Source organism: Chinchilla lanigera, unplaced genomic scaffold (assembly GCF_000276665.1).
Source record: "Chinchilla lanigera isolate Chin_1 unplaced genomic scaffold, ChiLan1.0 scaffold00022, whole genome shotgun sequence".
NCBI classification, from domain to species: domain Eukaryota; kingdom Metazoa; phylum Chordata; class Mammalia; order Rodentia; family Chinchillidae; genus Chinchilla; species Chinchilla lanigera.
Window position 1 is genome coordinate 28,541,614 of NW_004955423.1, and position 20,078 is coordinate 28,561,691.

Sequence of the window (20,078 nt, forward strand, 5' to 3'; positions counted from 1 at the left end):
CATGAATCTTTGTGCTCATTATTATGCTTGTAAGGTTCATCCATATTTTTACTTATAGTAGAAGATTGTTCACTCATTTCTTCATAGTATTCAATTGTGTGAATAGATTATGATTCTTTTATCTGTGCTATTTTTTGAAATGTTGCCTATGGGCTTGAATTCAGAATCTGGAAAAGAAGAAAACTAACATTTTATGGATGTTTTGGCCTATATGTAGATGTCCCAAAGCCTCATGCATTCAAAGGTGGCAGTTTTGAAAGGTGACTTGCTGTTAGTAGGTATATTTCAGCCTGAAGTGTAGAGTCCCTGTGAATGTGACCTGCAAGGTTATTTCTCCCTTTCTAACTCTTACTTTGTTGCTTTATTTGCTTTCTACCTTTCATGCTGTGAGCATTTGTCCTCCACTAGGCCCCTCTGGCAGCTGACTACGGACTAAAACATGAGCCAAAATCAACTTCTTCCTTAGCTATAGGTGTTGGATATTTTGTCCCAGCAATGATAGAAGTAACTGGGACAGTGGACTAAATGCAAACGATTTCTTTATAGCATGGTCAACATTTATGTCATATTGCCAAGTACTAGGCAGATTGTTCTCAGTTCCTCTCACATATATTAACCTACTAAATGATGTTTAGTAGGTTAATATGAGCATCATGAGAATGTCCAAATTAAGATACCATGGCAAGATCAAATTCCTAGGCAGAAACAAACCCCGAAGCCTTATGGACAGGGTGCAGGCCGGGCCTGGCTTAGCGGGCATGCCTGGTTACCTTTCTGTGAACAGCTCTCACTTTGCTTATTCCTTTCTAAGGTGAAGGGCTGTCTCCACAGTTTAACATATGTGTATAAGAAAAGCTTTTGTTTAACATATAAGTATAGTTTAACAAACAGAAGATTGGCTGTTTGTCCGGTGGACAGCAGTTAGGTTCATCTCTCTAATGTCTGTTTCTTTTATGTTCTGTATTTCTAAGCCTTTTTCTTTTACTTTTTCTTTTAAATGATTTTATATTTACAGAGTTTCAACATTTCAAAAGCACATGGAGAGGTCCCAGGCACCTTTTGTTTCTTCTCCCCAATGTTAACATCTTCTGTAATTAGAGATCACTCTCAGAACCAGGAAACTGACATGGTGTGGTCCTCAAGCCAAGGTCGACTTTACAACCGCTTCACACACACTGGAGACAGACAGATCTCTTTTCAGGGAGGGAAAATAGTTGGAAAGAACCAACAGAGCACTATAATTCTAGAATTAAGCTCTTATTTAAAAAATGACTAGGTAGGAAAAAGTATGCATAAATGGTTGGGCATGCCATTATACTGTTCAAAATCAGTGTTCACTCTACCCATGTAACAGAAAATGCCTCTTGCTGACCGGTATACTGCAGTTTATAAGTTGCCCTGGTAATAGTTTCTCCTCAGATCTGGTTACTCTTATCTCTTAGAAAGGTCTGGTCACTGTGATGCACATTGTATAAACCAATTCCCAACTGACCAGCCATTCCGCCTCTATACTTCCTGCTTGCTTGTCCAATATAAGACCCAGGCCAGCAGAGATCAGAGCCTGATATTCTGGGAATGATCCCGACCAGTGCCTGCAACATAAATAAATCTGCCTCCAGACACTGGGTATCATTTTGGTGTTTCTGCTTGCCTTTGCATGTATAGTAAAATCCCAATTCAGCTAGGTGTGGTGGTGCACACCTGAAAACCCAGCTGTCTGGGACGTTGAGGAAGAGGACTGCAAGTTCAAGCCCAGCCTGGTCAACTTAGTACTTGTTTTGCTTATTGTTAATTTTTAGCATGGCTTCAGTGTATGCAATTACTAAAGTCTAAAGAACAACTGCGATGAGGGAAAAGAGAAATCTTTAAGTTTTTAAAGCACACTTACAGCCCCAAACTGTGATGCATTTACTACAAATTTGTCACAAATAAAGGGCAAATTAAAGTAAGAAACATTTCTAACTTGCTAATTTAAACTAGAAAGAAGAAAAAGTGAAAACTTTTTTTTCTTTTTTTCTCTCTGGGTTCTGGAGGTGGGGCACACTGAGAAATTTCAGGCAAAGCTCAAAACCTCAAGAATCTGTTCCAGATGTGCTTGCACTTGGGAGCTCAGGCTCTCCGGGCCACGTGGTGACAGCTGGGTGGGGCTAGCAGAGAGTGTCCCACATGCTCATTTCCCCACTCCTGCCTTAATGACCCTTTACCACATTTATTACGGAGAACAAACATGAAACTGCTTTCAAACACTGCCACAGGGACTGAAGGAACAGATGAAGAACTACCACAGGGGAAGGGCATTAGGTCAGCCAGTCTAGGCCCACAGTTACTTGCTGTAATTGTGCACTTTGACCTTTCATTTGCTCTCTCTGCTCCTTAGTCTTCTCCTCTGTAAGTGAAAGTGAACATACTAGATGACTTTATGTACATCACTACTTTTAAATAAAAATCAAAACCACCAAAGAAGCGAGGCACTTGAAGTCTTACACTTCGGACAGCCACACCTACTCTCCCTTCTCACCATTTCTGCAGGCTTCTTGGTCATTCTCCTCACGGCCTATGTGGTTACCAAAGCTTTTCCCTCCTCCAGGTGGCGTAGTGTGGCTTGAGAGCCACTTGGGATTCAGAATGATGCTCAAGGCAGCACTTTCCCGCCACGGACTGTGGCATTCTGTGACAGGACATTCACTTCTGCTGTCCACCTCCACCAAGTCAATTCCCTGCCAAGATACACACTGCATGACTTTAACTCTGCCCTTAATGACCTCAAGCCAGGCATAAGTTGGGTAAACCACAGCTTCTCTTTCCCAGTATCATCACGTATTGGCAATAATATGGAAGCGTTATTCTGTAACTCACTGTATGTTTGGGTCAGTTTTCTTGATTTTGAGTATAAATGTCACTAAATGTTTCTGTGTGTTCACAAGTTGCCACACACTAAACGAAGTATAATACATAATCTCCATCTTTATAAGAACTGAAAGGAAACTGAGATTCACAATTTTGCAGTGAAAGAAATTGTAGTAGGCTATAGAATAAGTCACTCAAAGCTGTGATTCTGGAGTCAGGCCGAATGTGGACTGCAGTTCTGCTCCTGTCTTCCACTGTCTTTGGTAACTTAGTCACTGAGCTCCGGTGTCCCTGTGAGAACCAAGGGCATGGTGACAGTCCTCCTGAGGAAGTTTGGCTCTCACTTGTCTCCAAAGCCCATATGACAGGCTTGGTACTCAGTCTGTGGCACTACTGGGGTCCTTTAGGGAGCAGGGGCTGGTGGAAGTGAGATCACTGGGGTGGTCCTTGGTGGAGTACCTGATCCCAGGTCTTCCTTCTCCTCCTTCTTCTTTTTCTTCTCCCTTCTCTTCTTCTTTCTCCTCCTCTTTCTTTTTGTGTGCCCTCCAGGTCCAAAATGATGGGGCCAAACTACTCCTGACTAAAACCTCTGCCGTGGGCAAATATAACTTTGTCCTTTTTAGGGTTGATTATCTCAGGTATGTTGTCACAACAATGAAAATCTAACAAACAGCACTGTGAGGGTTTATTAAGATAATTCTCCCATAATCTTTGGATAATATATGGTAAATAGAAAGTTCGCAATGCTTTCTGTTGTTGCTATTTATCCCTATTTAAAATAAAAAGTAAGTGAATGGTAATTCATGATTTAACCTAAAATGAAGTTACCAGGTGAAATTCAGAACATCCAAATTGAATTATATGTAAAAAGGGGAATTTTTATTATAAGTAAATATTGCATGGAATATACTATAGTAATGAAAATATTTTAGTTTCCCTTTGACATCTACATTACCTGGATATATTGTACTTTTATTTCCTGAATCTGACAGTCCTAACTCAGGGTTAATCTGTCCCAGAGCCCACACTCTTCCCACCTTGCAGCATTAAAGAAAATTGGCTATTTTCATACTGTCTACATCATTTCCAGTTTCTCTTACTAGCCCTCTGTTTTCTGTATTTCTTCTTGAAAGTCCTTGGAGAGCAGTCAGGAGAAGGGAGCTGAGGAGAAATCCCCGCCACACACCACTTTGTGAGAGCCTGGCAGCATTTAAGGCAAGAGAAGCAGCTGAGGGAAGTCCCCGGCAGTGTCGGGAGGCTGCTTTGAGATCTTGTGCCAGTCCCCGCGCCCCTCTGCTCCATGTGGGGCTCAGACCCGTTCCTCTGCCACAGTGCTCATTCCACACCTCAGGGTCCAGCCCAGGCCGTCATGACAGTCACCTGGGGAGTCTGTCAAACCTGGAATTTTGCACTCGGTACACTGGCATGGGCTTTGAGAGTTTACATTCAAGGAAAGCAGTCATTCCAGGGACTGCACTGTTGGTAAAGAAAGTTTTCAACTGTTACAGTTATATTTTTGTGAAATTATTACCATAATCAAGCTAATTGGTACATATCACACCATAGGGACTGTGTGTGTGTGTATGCGTGTATGTGTGTATGTGGTGGACATACTGATGATCTAGTCTCTTAGAAAATTCAATATGCAACATGGTGTTGGTAAGTATAGTTCCCATGTCATATATGAAATCTCCAGAATTTCATCGTACTATGGAGTTTTCCCTATGACCAACAGCTTTCCATTTCTCTCACCCCCTGGGCCTTGGCAACCACCCTTACTCTTTATTTCTCTGAATTCAACTTTTCCAGATTCTATGTGTAACTAAGGTCATGTGACACTTGTCTTTTTGTGTCTGTTTTATTTCCCTTGCACATTGTCCTGCAGGTTCACCCACAATGTTACAATGGCAGGATTTCCTGTCTTCTTTCCTGAGTCTGTATAATACCCAGTGAGTATTAGTGCATATGTCCAAGGTCCATTGTGTGTGAATGTGGTGCCCCAGGTTCTCCATTCATTCTTCTGTTGACAGATGTGGGCACTTGCGTTGTGACACTTCAGCTGTTGTGAACAAAGATGTAAGGAGCACACGGTGAAAAAGAAGCTTCTATTGGAAGTGACAGTTTATGCTTTCGTTTTCTTCAATTAGATGATGAGATCTTTGATGAGAACTCTAGTGTTGACTTCCTAAAATGCAGTTTTCCAAAAGTCACAAAAGATTAGTTCAATGAATTAATGCAAATTTACTTTGCCCCTACCCTAGCAGCTGCTTTGGAGAAATGGTGGCTACGGGGAGCTCTGCTGGACACTGAGTAAGGTATTTACAGATAATCACTGTGGGCTGGCCAGAGGTGGAGGCACATAATAGGCCAAATGCAACACAAGTGGGGAGGACATAGACCCACTACCAGATAGACAATAACACACACACACACACGCACACACACACACACATGCACACACACATAGGAAAGGGAAGGCATGTCTGTTGTGCTTTGTGTCTGGATGTCCCTCAAAGCCTCATGTAGTCATGGGGCAAGTTTCTAGAGTTTATGTTTGATTTATGGTCCAATGCTGGGATTATGGGTGTGAGGGCTCCACCTGCCCTGGAGTGGGTAGTTTGCATACAGTGTAAGGGAGGGAAAGAGGCTTGCTCTCTGCTGCTCCTCCTTTTTTGTTCTTGCTGCTTTTGCTGTTTTCCACTGCTGTGAAATATTATCCTCTGCCACGTGCTACTCTGCCTTGGAACTAGCTGATTATAGACAGAAATTTCCACAAACTGCAAGCTCAATAAACCTTTCTGTCCTTAATTCTGAGTGTCAGGTATTTTGTCTCAGCAATGAGAGAAAAATAAACAAGACAACATTGAATCACCTAAGTACACAAGGATAAAAGTAAGATAAAAATATATATTTTTAAATTTAGTGAAGTAACCTTTCATTGATTTGATTAGTTCTTTGGTGAATTACTATAAAGAGACTTTTGTTATTGTTCTTAGATTGCCATTTAACAAATTGGCTTTGATTTCTTCACTGGCAGCAATTGTGTCTTATTTATGTATCCTGCTAAGTTCAAATAATATATTGAAGTTTCAGGTTTTAAATAATTTTGTAGTGTAACTGTTGAATAAATAAATCTATAAAGTTCAATTAGCTATGATATTCTTGAACTTTAAATCTGTTGAAGGATTATTCAAATATCAAGTTGAAAAGAAATTTGTAATTTTTCCTGTAAATTGGGCCTAAAAATGAATGTTGTAGGTTTAAAATCTATCCTGAAATGAAAATGAAAATCCTGAAATGAATATCCTGAAATGAAATGAAATCTATCCTGAAATGAAAAATATGTCCCTTGGGAGTAGCTTCTTTGAAACTATGATTCCATAAATTCTATTTTCTTTCTTCTGGCAACAACTTCCTTGCTGTTTTGAAGCACAAAGGTTTTAGAGAAATTACAGAGTAGCTCTAAGAAGAAAAGGCAAAACCAAGCCATGTGCACTATCTTGTCTCCTAAAGCTATGGTAATGCAAGTTTTTCTGCCAAGCTGGAAAGCTTTTGGTTGCAGTGGAGATAAGTGGAGGGGATACTGGTGACTGTGACTCAGCTCGGGAAGCCTTGACCACATGTGGATAAAAATGTGGATTATAGGGTTGCTATCACTCTATGTGCCCACACATCTGAAATTTTCTGTAGTCCTTCTTTTATAGTTTAGAAAGAGATTATTACATGGCCTGGAAATATTTCAAAAATTGACATCCTTCCCAAAGTGATCTTATATCATAGAATGTCATAGTTGGAAGAGAAACGAAGAATTACATAGATAAAATACACACTCAAAAGTAGAATTTCTATTTATGATATCCCTGCCTGTTTTTCTGTCAGGTAACAGGGAGTTTACTGTTGCACATGGAGCCCAAGAGATTTGCTTCCAATAAAATTGTGCTTAGCTAACTGAACTTTATTCGTAATGTCAAATATTGATGCTAACTCATTTATTCACTTATGTATATATTAACATGTACTACTGTAATCATTTTTTGGAATTAGGGTAGGTACTAGCTGAGAAGATGTGGTTTTCTCTTAAAGTTCCTATGGGTTGGTGGGAAAAGAAACATGGAAACCAACAACAACCAAAGCTTGCTTGGCTGGGGTTACACACGAAGCACAAGCAGCGTTTTGGAGAAGGTGTTTCCAAATCAGCCCCAAATCAGACATGGTGAACGAGGTGGTATTTTAGTTAATATTTAAATGACAAGTTGTGCCACAAGGAGGGAAGCAGAAGGTACCAAGAGACCAAGATGCTAGGAAAGAACGCGTTCTGTCCTGGAGCACAGGTTGTGCATGTGTGCATGCATATGTGTTGCAGGTGGGGAAAGGGGTCAATAAGTGGAAAGCTGCAGGAGCGGTAGAACATGAGACTGCACACAAAAGACTCGGATGTTTGTCCAAACATTAACCCAGAAGGTAGATTTCATGGTTATGCTTTCTCATGAAAAAGGTAACCTTGACCACACTCTGTAGGGTGTGCTAATGTTAGCCAAGACCAGAGACACAAATGAGAAGCTCATTGCAATGACCCACACCAGCCTAGAAAAAGAGAGAAGATAGGAGGACAGCAATTTGGGAGATATGTAGAAGGAATAATTGCCAAGATAGGGGTGACTGGTAGTTTGGGAAGGAAATAAAACAATATTTCATATAAATTCAAGTATTGTGACTTTGATCTATACCCCCCATTGCCAACCAGCCCTGGGATTCTCTGCAGATGTAATAAAGATCTGTCAAATCAGAATCTTCATCCCAACTAGATTCCAGAGTGATCCCTTTTCATATTAAAATTCGAGAATCACTGACAGAGATGAAATCATGCTCAGGAATGTTGTGCATTTATTTAGAAAACCTAGCAGGAAAATATACCAGGCCTTTTCATCAGGGGAGGTTTGTTCATTATAGGAGAGGAGAGAGGATGTCTTCAAATATTGAAGAGTTTGCTCTGTCTGTGGAAGATTCAGTTGGGAAAGCCATCTATGTAAGATTCTGGACTTTGGAAAGAGTAATGGAAATATGGGATTAGAGATTACTCAGGATTATAAACAGAATAGCAACCAATTATCTTTTGATTTTGGATTCCTGATCATTAATAAAATAGATTATTTCCAAGCTAGTTGTTATGATTTGTGTCTAGATGTCCCCCCAAAGCCTCGTGCAGTCATGGGGCGGCTTCTAGAGTTTATGGCTTCTAGAGTTTATGCTTGATTCATGGTCCAATGCTGGGATCATGCATGTGAGAGCTAGACCCACCTGGGGGTGGGTAGCTTGCTTACAGTATAAGGGAGGGAAAGAGGCTTGTTCTCTGCTGCTTTTCCTTTTTTGCTCTTGTTGCTTTTGCTGTTTTCTGCTGCCATGAACTCATGAACTGTTGCCCTCTGCCATGTGCCATTCTACCTTGGAGCCAGTTGAGTATGGACTGAAACCTCCACAAACTGTAAGCTAAGTAAACTTTTCCTTCCTTAACTTTGGGTGTCAGGTGTTTTGTCCCAGCAACGAGAGAAAAGTAACCAAGTCACTAGTGTTTCTCAGTTTTGTTAGAGAACTCAGCTGAGGCCACTTGTCCTGGAAGACGGTCCCAAACAGTCTTTGCCTCCACAAATGGCACATTGTACTTTGCACTGCATTGTGGTGTTTAGTACCTTCTCCCTGAAGTGGGGCTGTTCTTGAGACTGGCTTTATCCAAAAGGAGGCAGCTGAGGTAATAATTAAAGACTCCCCACCCAGGGCATAGGAGGTTCAGCACCGTCCACCTTCTGTTCTGTGGAAATGAGACTAACATAGGAAGGTCAGGTGGAAGAATGCTGAGACACTGCCTTCGCCATCCCAGCTGGGCCCCCAAATGACAACCAACACCAGCGCTAGCGCTGTGAGTGACCCAGGTGGGATGGTCCAGCTGAGCCAGAGCCTAAGCTAACATCTCTGGAGCAGGACTGCTCAGCTGACCTGAGTTCTGCCAAGCTTAGCAGTCATCAGATGTATTTACATGGCTGTACTTTTAGGCAACTAATGTTGCAGAGGTTTGTTACACAGCATGAATAATTTGAGTAAAATCTCTTCAATAATCTTTTTTTTTTTTTCTGGTACTGGGAACTGAACTCATGACCTTGTGCTTGCTGGGCAGGTACTGTGCCACTGAGCTAAATCCCCAGCCCCTACAACAACCACTTTTAACAGTCTATCTTTGTGTAGTTGAGTAGAATAAGAGCATATTTTTAATAAATAAAATGCTTATACATATGTCAGTAAATGACAGATGAAGAAAAAATTTTAATTGGCAAATTCTATTACTTATAATTCATTCTTCAGACCAAAGTTAGGGATCTTCTGACACCATTAGCTACTTTTGCCCCCTGTTGTCCTTGTACTTCTCTGTTGCCAGTTTAGTCTCATTATCCCTCTCTGGAGTTGTAAAAAATCTTTATACCTTCACTTTGCTAGGTAAGTCACCCATCTTCTCTTCATGTCCCCAGAGTGATGTACCTGAAAATTCATTTGAACCAAGATGTTCAGTGTGGTATCACCAAATACTGGTAGAGTAAATTCAGTCTCCCAGTCATGCTGTTTATCAAGACAGGAAGATTATTGGTGATTTTAGTTGAACTAGACTGCCAATTTCTACCTTTCTCCAAGGAATCCCTACCTCCACACTGGCTGTTGGTTCTGTCCATATTTTCCATTTTGTATATATTGTCCATTCTGTCTATTCTTTTCTCTCCTTCTTTGGGATCTTTTCCATGGCACATGTTCTGAGTAATCTGTAAATGGATATACTGTGATTTAATTCAGGTTGGTGAGGCATCCTGCTTTGAAAAACTTTCTATATGCTCTGTATTATTTGAGGTACCAAGGGAGAGCGAAGAAAAGTTACACTGCAGTGTTCTCTTGTTTAACGGCTACAATAAAGCTGGAACGAGAAGACAGATGTCACTACCACCCCATCAGCAAGGATGGAGTTAATCAAACATCGTGCAGCTCCTTTTCCAGGTAGTCACCCTCTGTGCCAGCCTTTCTCCCCCACATTTCCCATTCCTCCATATAATGGGGCCCAGTGTTCCCAAAGGTGGTACACACTGTGGCTGCAGGTGTTCCCCAAGGTGGGAAGGGACAAAAGCACTTGCTGCTGGTGGAGTCTAATAATAGACAATTCATTCTCCTGGCATTTCCTGCATTCATATTGTGATGAGCTCATTATTTCAGCAACCAGAGTGCTACTACCCTAGGGAAAAGAGACCAGTCTACTTCCATTTCGTGTTCCCCCCTCAGGCGCCGCTCTCCTGCTCCTTGTGAAGACCTGTGTGGAAGCTGGGCCAGTGTGGGGATTGCACAGGAGCTACCAACCAGAGAGGGCGTGCTGGGCCACATGGGCACCGAAGACAGGGCACTGCAAGGGTTCCATTGTCTTCACCCACTCCACAGCTTCTAGTCACCACCATGAACAGTTACAGCCTTCTTCTGAAGGAAACTACCCCACCGCAACCCTCTGAGATGGCTGCAGTGGCATTAGAGGCTCTTCACCTTAACTGAATATTCTGAGTCTTCTCATCTCCCGTTACACAGCATTGGTTTGTGAGTGTCTTGGGAGTGCATGAGGCTTTATGGCCTGTCTTACCTCAGTGCCTCTGCATTTTCCTAGCTCTCTAGGGTCTGTGTGCCAGGCACACTGACCAGGCACCTTTGGACCTGGTACAAGCACAGGTGGCAGTATGGGTCCTCAAAATCCACTGTGGGAGGTGCTGGGGATTTAGCTCAGCGGCAAAGCACCTGCCTGGCAAGCGCAAAGTCGTGAGTTAGGTTCCCGGTACTGGAGAAAAAAAAAAAAAAAAAAAAAAAAAAAAAAAAAAATCCACTGTGGGGAAGGCACAGTCAGCAGGCAACTCTCCCAGGAAACTTCTGGTCCCAGAGGGCTTTGCATCACTCAGGATGTGGCCGGGAATGGCTCCAGCAGAGCCCTGGCAGTCCCCCAGCAGGCCTGACTGCTGACCCCTGCAGCTGCTGCCTGCATGCACTCTGAAGCCCTTACCAGAACTGGCCTGGAGTAAGCACCATGTCCTTGAGCTGCTATGAGCTAAATAAACCTTTCCTCTTAGAAAGTTAGCTGTCTCAGGCATTTTGTTACAGTGAGGAAAACAGGATGAATACTGAGTACTGAGCCTTCCAAGAATCTTTACTAACACTCCAAGTTAACTTAGGCTTTTTTTTTATATGTTCTCATTAATTATTATAAAAATGATCATCAAGGTACATTATAATGGCTAACCCAAATCCCCACTTAAGTTTAATCCTTAAGAGCAGGAACTTTGTTTATGTATTTTGTATTCTTATGATCTACCGGGTAAAGGAAGTCACCAATTTTCTATTCTGTAAGTGACCAAAACTCAGCTCTCTCTCTCAACAGCTATGCGAATTCTGATCTCAGTTTGCCTGGGCTGATGCGCCGGCTTGATTACACAGTGAGTCCCACGCTGTTGGGAAGGTCCATGAATCCAGCCAGCTGCACATAGCCATATCTAGTGAAAAGCAGATTGCTGGCAGAAGGACCTGAACTCTCTGGCCTGTTGGGCAGAGTGGGAGATCCCACATTTCTTCAGGGGTCACACAGTACGGGGGCCCAACAGAGAGAAGAAGAGTACAAGTAGGGATGGTGGCTGGACCTGGGGAAGCAGGGGATAGAGAGCTCTGCTTAGTGGCTGAGGAATTTCAGTTTTATAAGACAAAACGTCTCTGGAGATGGACAGTAGTTGTAGCTGCACAGCAGTAGGCTTGCTCAGTGCCAATGGACTGACTTGAGTTGATATATTTTATGTTATGTGCATATCGTTATAATTTTAAAAAGATGGTCAAGTGAAAAAAAGAATGTGAAGCTGGGCGTGGTGCACACGCCTGTAATCCCAGTACTTGGGAGGCTGAGGCAGGAGGATCGTTGTGAGTTCGAGACCAACCTGGGCTACAAAGTAAGCTCAAGGGCAGCTTGAACTGCATAGTGAGACCCTGTCTCAAAAAGATAAAAAAAAAAGGTCAAAAAAAGAACGTGAATAAGAAAAAAGTTATTGAAGATTAAAAAATGGTAAGTGTTCCTGACAAGGCCCTAAAGAAATGCTCAGAAGTCACCTCTGCTCAGCTGGCCTCAGTGACACTTCACTGCTGTGTGGCCTTGGACAGCTCCCTTGGCTGTCTGAGGCAGAATGGGGTTAGATTTTCCCTGGTCAGCCCGGTGCTGCCTCTCTCCTGCCTGCCTCTGTAGCTCTGGGCTTCTTTATTTCTGAGGTCTACTCTCGCTGTGTTGTCAGTGGGGTAGGCTCCAAATAGTTTCTAGTAATTTCCTTTTCTGCTCGTAAGAGCCAGTCTGTTTCCTTTGCATGTAACCAGGAAACCTAAATAACACTTTTACTTACCTAAGCATCCAAGGAAACAGCAGAAATAATAAGAGAAAGCAGCTAAAATAGGGTTTGGGCCCTTGTTTGAACCCGCCTACAGATTTTCCTCTAACATATGTGTCTTTCTTCTTTGGAAGATCTTGGGTTTGAGATAAATTTTGTGGAAGTTGTCCTTCAAGATTCATTAGCTTTCACATTTTTAAAACTCTCCCCTGCTTTCCCTGGTACCTCCTACCCTGGCCCCCCGTTTCTGACATGGCCCCACCAGTGTTGTAGCAAGATGCATGTGCTTCTGTCTTGAAGGTGACGATGCTTTGCTTCCACATCGGCCTCTGAGTTAACCACACTTTCTATGAGGAGTCACTGTACATCAAACACCTACGTACTCCTCGGGCCTAGGCACGTCCCGCAGTCCCATAGGTCAGTAACAAAAGAGTTGAGGAGCGAGGGGAACGTGTGTGGATGAATTGCTAAATGTGGTCCGTGTGGAATGGGGAGTCTACTGGACTCCGTCCGCCTCCTGGTCGATTTCCCTTCCCCCTCAAGCTTTCTGGACTGCAGACATTCTTTTTGAAGTCCTATTACCACAGTCAACATTTGCACCATGGCTAATAAATTAGCATCACTTTGAAAACAAAAATGATTCCATTTTGTGCTTGGAATGTGGTCTGAGAATCAGAAAGGGCAGGGGTGTTACTCTCCCCGAGGCCTGGAAAGTCTGTTGGTGTTTTATTAGGTAAGTATTTGTGTTTTTCCTGGAGTTGCTGGTCACTAACTTGCCCCTGGGAACCTGAATGAGTGCCAGGAAGAGAAAGGAAAACAGCATGCTCTCTGCTACCTGGAGACCCAGAGGCCTCCAAAACAAGAGCTGTCTACTCTTGCAGTGAGAGGCACCCACGGCCATGATTCTGAGCACGGGCATGTTAAAGATAAAGAATGAGGGGCTGGGGATTTAGCTCAGCGGCAAAGCGCCTGCCTGGCAAGCGCAAGGTCGTGAGTTCGGTTCCCAGTACCGGAAAAAAACCAAAAAAAAAAAAAAAAAAAGATAAAGAATGAACAGGACCAGGGTGGTGGGCATGGCTTTGGGCCTTTCTGCTGGTTCCTTGTGTTTGTGGGAAAGTCCTAGAACTGAGGGCAGTAGGAAGATTTATTTCTGAGGAGGTCTATTATCCTCAAAATGTGTATTTCACAGAGATAATAGAAAACGGGTTTTCTCTCTAGGAAGAATCTAAAATTCAGGAAAGCTGCACTAATTTCTCCACATATCTGGGGGGATCTGATGCTGTAGTTATAAGCTTGCTACCTCTTGAAACCTCTCAGTGGATCCTCCACAAACCATCCTTCCTGCTGGGTAGGAAACCAGAGGAGCTCTCTGTCTTGGAACATGGTGGTGCTGCGCAAATAGTGACTCAGGAATTGAAACACTTAGGTAAAGCTCCTAGCTCTGCATTTCATAGGCAGGTGACCTAGATAAAGCAGTTGACACCTCTGAGCTTCTATTCCTGATCTCCAGACCAAGGATGCTGATGGTTGTCCAGCTCAGCTGCTCAACGCCTATGCTATTCAAAGCCACAGGAGAGGCAAAGTCAGCTAAAGTGTTTGGTGACAGACAGACATTGTCAAATGGAAGAGATTGTAAGAGTATAATGGTGGACAGGAAAGGGGACTCTTTCCCTTGCCTTCCTTCTGACCTCCTAAAAACCTCCAGGAAACCATTCAACCTTCTCTGGAAGCTGAAAAAACTGAGGAGCAGACCTTGGTCACAGGAAAACCTTGACTCAAGTCATTATGCGAGTCTGTCTGCTCTGAACCTCAGTGTTGCCATTCCTAAACTGGGCATGGAAAGTCCGCTTAAAGGAGTTCCTGCAGAGCTGAAGGGTTGCCTGAAGAGGGACAGCGAAGGAGGGTGCAGCGGTAAAAACTAAGTAATATGCTGCCATGTCTCTGTTTCATAAAAAAAATTCTCTCACTGATCCTGTCTTTAAAAATTTTTGTTAGTACATATTTGCCATACATAACGATCACATTCATTACAGGGTATTTTTACCTATATATAAAATGTATCTTAATTCTTCTTTTTTCCCATTCCCCTCCTCTCCCTCCACCCGTCTTTCCCTCTCCATTTACAAAAGCTTCATTCCCATTTTCCTTTCAGTCTCTTTTCTGCGCTTCCCCCTTCCTCCCATTTCTCTCTCCCTCTCTCACGCCCCTTTCCATTTGAACGTGTTCTTCCTGCTTCTCAGTGTCTATCCTCCACTATGCTCACTGATATTTAACTGCAGTGGGCAATGGGTGGAACACTGAGAGGAGTTTCTCTGAGAATTCATGTATGGCAAAAGATTACTCCTTTTTATTTCCTTGAGAGAAAAATAGTGAGACCAAAAATGGGTGACACCACAGATGTGCAGCATCCCCTGAGTGAGAAATAACCACTGGGCTGTAGAAGGTCGGCATTCTAACCAAGTAGAATTACAGAGATGCAGGTAGCAGAAACCTGGAGAAGAAAAGCAAGAATTATGTAAGAGGCCAGTGGCAAAGCCTATTTTTGCTTTGCCCTCCAATGAAAAGTCTTGGCGAAGGGATTTCCAGGACTAAAGCCCGATAGCTGGATCACTCCTACTTTGGGGAGGGCTGTTCAGTCCACTGGCAAGAGTTCAGGGTAGAAATAATGCTGTTCCACTGTAGGACAGATTGAAGTTTAAGTTCTGCCCTGATATTACTAACAGGGTAACACTGGCCAGGCTATTTAACTCTGTTTTCTAAAGTGAAAAATGGGGATAATATACTCAATTTACTGGGCTGTTGTGAAACTAGGATGCCAGAACATATGTAAATTACCTGGCAAAATGGTTGGCACTTAAACAATATTTTAAAATATTAGCCATGTTACTGCTGTTTGAGTGTAAACATGAGAGCTGTGTGGTTAACCCTGTAGAGTTTGCTTACTTTTTGAGAAGCTTCTTGGCTTTCTCGGGCTAGGCTAGCCTAGAGAAGAGATGCAGTGGTAGCTTCATTTTGCATTGCAGGTTTTAAAGTTGTAATTTGTGTTTATGCATCATTTCTTATTAGCCCGAGTCAGTGGTTCATTAGACTAAGTTCTAAAGAAGTGTTTCTTAAATGTCAACAGACATTAGAGTCACAGGGAGGGCTGGGTGAAGCTCAGCTTTTGAGTCTCCGTCCCCATGCCCCTTCAGAGTTTCTGATTCTGCAGATTTTGGGTAGGGCTCAGTTATTTGCACTTTAACAGTTCTTAGGCGAGTCTGATGTTGTGTAGCCTGGGAACCAAACTTTTAAAATTACTGCTTTAAAGTAGTTATTAATCATTTTTAGGACAACTTTTTATGTAATGTAGAACCACTTGTTGAATGTCTAGCATATACACGTACCATGCTGAGTGTTGGATATACAAGAATACACACCTACCAGTAGACAGATAAATATATCGGAATGCCAATAGCTGGAAAAGTCAAATTGGCAAGACAGCTTAAACTTCACTTGGTTGGCCTCTCCTCTCGGGAAGAATCTATATGGGAATTCAATCATTCTGTGCAGCTTGTTGGGAAACTCCTGGTTAGCACAAGAGTATTGAATAATATAAATGAGCAGGGATGCAGTAAGAAATAAATGCTTGCATCTCCTTATCTGCTTCTCTTCTGCCTTTTTCTTGCTTGCTCCTCAGATGTGAGTTTTTAGTTTCATTAGTCAAATCGGTTCCCTGTTGCAGCTGCTGTCTGTTAAGAGGTTGAGTATGTGTGACTTTGTTCCCAATGCCCACATTTTCCTTAAGTTTTGGTGTATAGGAAAGGTAAAGCAAGACTTGCCTCCTTATAACACATCTTGCCATCTTGATTTTAGCTAAGAGAAGGGAGAGTCCTTCATTGCTTTTAAGGACATAGAAAACATTTCAACCCAGGATTAGAAAAAATTCACACTGAGTTTCACTGGTAATCAGTCCAGTTAACCATAACATAGGACCTTATTTTCTGTTAGGCCATAAAATTGTTTCTTAAAATAGACTTTTAAAATGCAACCTTAGGTTTATAACACAACTGAGCAGGAAGCACTGTGAGTTCATGTACAACTCCCTGAACCCCATAGGCACAGCCTCTCCCCTCTCACCCCTGCCTCCCCAGAGTGGTACATTTGTTGTAAATATTTACACAAAGTCTACATTTTCTCCCTTGGTGTTGTACATTCTATGGGTTTTGACAAATGTATGGTGGTGGGTGTCTATCATCGTAGTATCATGCAGAATAGCTTTGCTGTTCTAACAATCCTCTGTGGTCTGCACATTTGTCCTTTCTTTTCACTAACCCCTGTGACCAATGATCTTCTTGCTGTCTCTGTAGATTTTCCATTTCCAAGGGTTACATAGTTGAAATCACAACCATTAAGTTTTCTTTTTTTTTTTGTTTTTCTCCGGTACCGGGAACCGAACTCACGACCTTGTGCTTGCCAGGCAGGCGCTTTGTCGCTGAGCTAAATCCCCAGCCCCACAACCATTAAGTTCTATATGTTCAGGTGACTCTGTGATGTCAAGAGTGCCTCACAGGCATTCTTCATATTCTAGACAAATAATATCTCCCAGAAGATAGCTCTATAGAAAGGACAGGCAGGTGACAACAGTGGCACATCCAAAGCCTTGGTGAATAAAAGACACTGTCAAATCCTTGCAGACTGGTGCAAATACTACAGACTCTATAAAATACTAGCTTATCATTAATCCATGCTGTCCTCATGTGATCAGAGCAATGGTATAAGATGAGTTTGGGTCCTTCAGTGACAGCTGAAGAGCTCAAGGAGGCACCTGTGTCCCCCTCCCTCCACTGTTTTCACTAGAATGGAATTAGAGATGATGAACTTCCAAGGGCGCCTCTTGGGCTCTGAGACCTGGAATAATGTTTAGTGGTCTTAGGGTCAGGAACTCATCACTAATGTTATGAAACTGAAAAATCTTTCATCTCCCCCCAAAAGATAACATATCCTCAAATTTCCATAAAATGTCAAGAATTTCAGTGAAATCTGAAGATCACTGGTCCAATGTAAAGACCACGTAAAATATAATAAATACTTTTGAAAAAATACCCAAAGAATCAGTCTACACCAGTTCCTATATGGATAAACTTGTCTCACTCAAGTTGAATATGACTGGCTGATTGGATGTCATAATCAGAATAGACAGTGATTGGTTACCTTGGTGCAGTTTGAAGGTCAAACAACTTCATGAGACTTATAAAACTTAATGAAATTAAGTTTTTAATGAAATAACCACAAATGATTAATGAAATAACCACAAATCTTTGAGCTGGTGTAAATTAGGGCCCTATCATTGAAATTCCTAAGCATGTCAGAAATTTTTTGAGTGATTTATTAAGGTGAGTATGTATTTTAATACTTGTTCTTGGAAATACATGAGTCTTCTTACTAAAGACCAACATACACAGCGGGGTAAGTATATTTCCTTGTTCTCTGGTTCCAAGAACACTGAGATGCTCTAGACTTACATATTAGACTTAGCTTTGTCCTAGAACTTCTCCACCATCTGTCAGACAAGTTAGGGGTTTTCATTTCACACATGTTCCTTCAGTGTCTACTCAGTGCTGGCATTGTGTTGATGTTGAGGTACCACGGGAAAAAAAATGGAGACAAGGAGAACACAGCAGACTATGGAACTAGACACATAAGAATCCCAAGTCCACTTGTAGAACTTACATATTATTATTTTTTGTTTCCTTGTCCAAGTTACTTAGCATCCATCTTTAAGCATAAATTTCAACATTTGAAACAAAAAAGAAACACTAATGAGTATCAAGTAGATTAATTTTGAGGGATATAATGCAGTCTCATTTGACATTTTATATTAGATTATTGGGTTTTTTTCTGATTTCATCTCCACAGTCTGGAGGTACCTCGGTATAGCTGCAGCAGAAGTTGACTATTACATATCATCAATTGCTGTTGAAACCCCCCTCTGTTATTGTAGACTTTACTTTATCTCCCTCTAGTACAGTATGCACATTTCAGGGCAGAGTAAGATCTGCTTTCTACTATTGCAAGCAAAAAAATCCTTTGCCAAGAATTTAGCCCTGATGTGCTTGGCACAGCAAAGCAAGAGAGAGAAATGAATGATCACTGCAATTATAAATGGGTTAGCATTCCATGGTACCCAGAAGAATAGGCTCAGGCAGGGCCGCAGAGAGTGTGGGGGAGGGGCGTGCACAAGTGACTCCATTCAAACATGGGAACAAACCCTTCTAAGAATGACTACAGAATGAAACACCTGCCACCCAATTCTTTACATAAAAGTTTGGCAGAAATACAGTGGGCAATTTGGAGCAACTTCTATATTCTGAGTTAAGGAGCTGAACAAGAGAGCTATACAAATGAGTCCCACAGAATGGACTTTTATAGCTCAAACTGCTATTTAAAACCAATAGAGCAGAAGTCAGGGGTCAGAGCTCATCTTTCCTATCTTGTGTCTGCAAAATATGCTTTTCTGTTGTACCAAGACTGAGTCTGGCCACTTGCAAAGTGGTAGAATTTCGACTCGGACTCTGCCCCTTCCGAGCACTACTCTCCTCTCCACTCAGCTGTTGGCTCAGATCCTCCCTGTTCTTGAGACAGTTACTTTCTCCCCTCCTTCCTTTTCTTCTACATCTTCCCCTTCTCTTTCCTTCTCCCACTCCTCTCCTATTTTCCTCTGTGTCTCTGTTTTATTGTGATTAGAGTGCACATTACATGCAATGAGAGGTACAGATATCAGATGCTGTGATGGTTAAGTTTGCTTGTGTCACTTTGACTGGCTGTGGGATACACCCAGGATTGGTGGAGCACTCCTCTGCCTGTGCGTGGGTGGGTGGGTCACGGAAGGGTGATCTTGGGGTCTATGGTGCTCGCCCACACCTTCTTCTGTGTCGCTATTCCTCTGCTCTTCTTTCTGGTCACCATGAATGAGCGTCTTGCTTGGCAACACCCACCTGCCATGACGTTCCTGCCATGAGGAAGCTGACCATGGACTGAACCCCTTGAATTTAGATAGTTCTCAGTTCTCATATTTAGATAGTTCTCAGTTTTTTTTTTTTTTTGGTTTTTTTCTCCGGTACGGGGAACCGAACTCACGACCTTGCGCTTGCCAGGCGGGCGCTTTTTGCCGCTGAGCTAAATCCCCAGCCCCCAGATAGTTCTCAGTTTTGAGATAATAAAATAAATTTGCTATGAAAATTCCCTAAGTGTGCCTATTTCTTCAGGTAACTGTAAATTGTGCTAGTTATGCTATTATTTTAAAAATAGCTTTTATTGTTGTATACAAAGACAGTAGATTTTTGTATCCTGAGATTTGCTGCATTTACTTCATAATAATCATAGGAACTATAGGTTGTTAATACTTTCTATATTAATAGTTGCCTGTAAGTGAAGATAACTTTGATTCTTTGATTCCAACACATGTGCCATTTGTTTCTTTGTTTCTTCTGCCTGCATTGGTTAAGACCTTCAGTACGATCTGGGGTAGGAATGGTAAAAGCCAACATCCTTATCTCATTGCAGGTATCAGAGGAGAGTGTGGCAGTAACTGGGCCTTTTCTTTATCAAGTTTAGGAAGTTTCTGTCTATTCTTGGTTTGTTAAGGGCTTTTATTATGGATTAAAGTTGAATTTGGCTAAATGTACATACATACATGTTGAGATAATCACAAAAATCTTTACTCTTAAAATGACTTTTGCTGTAATTTACTTCATCATCAAATCATAATATAAATAAATCACTCTCTGAGTATAAAGACAGTAGCCCCATCTATTGACTATTTCTATT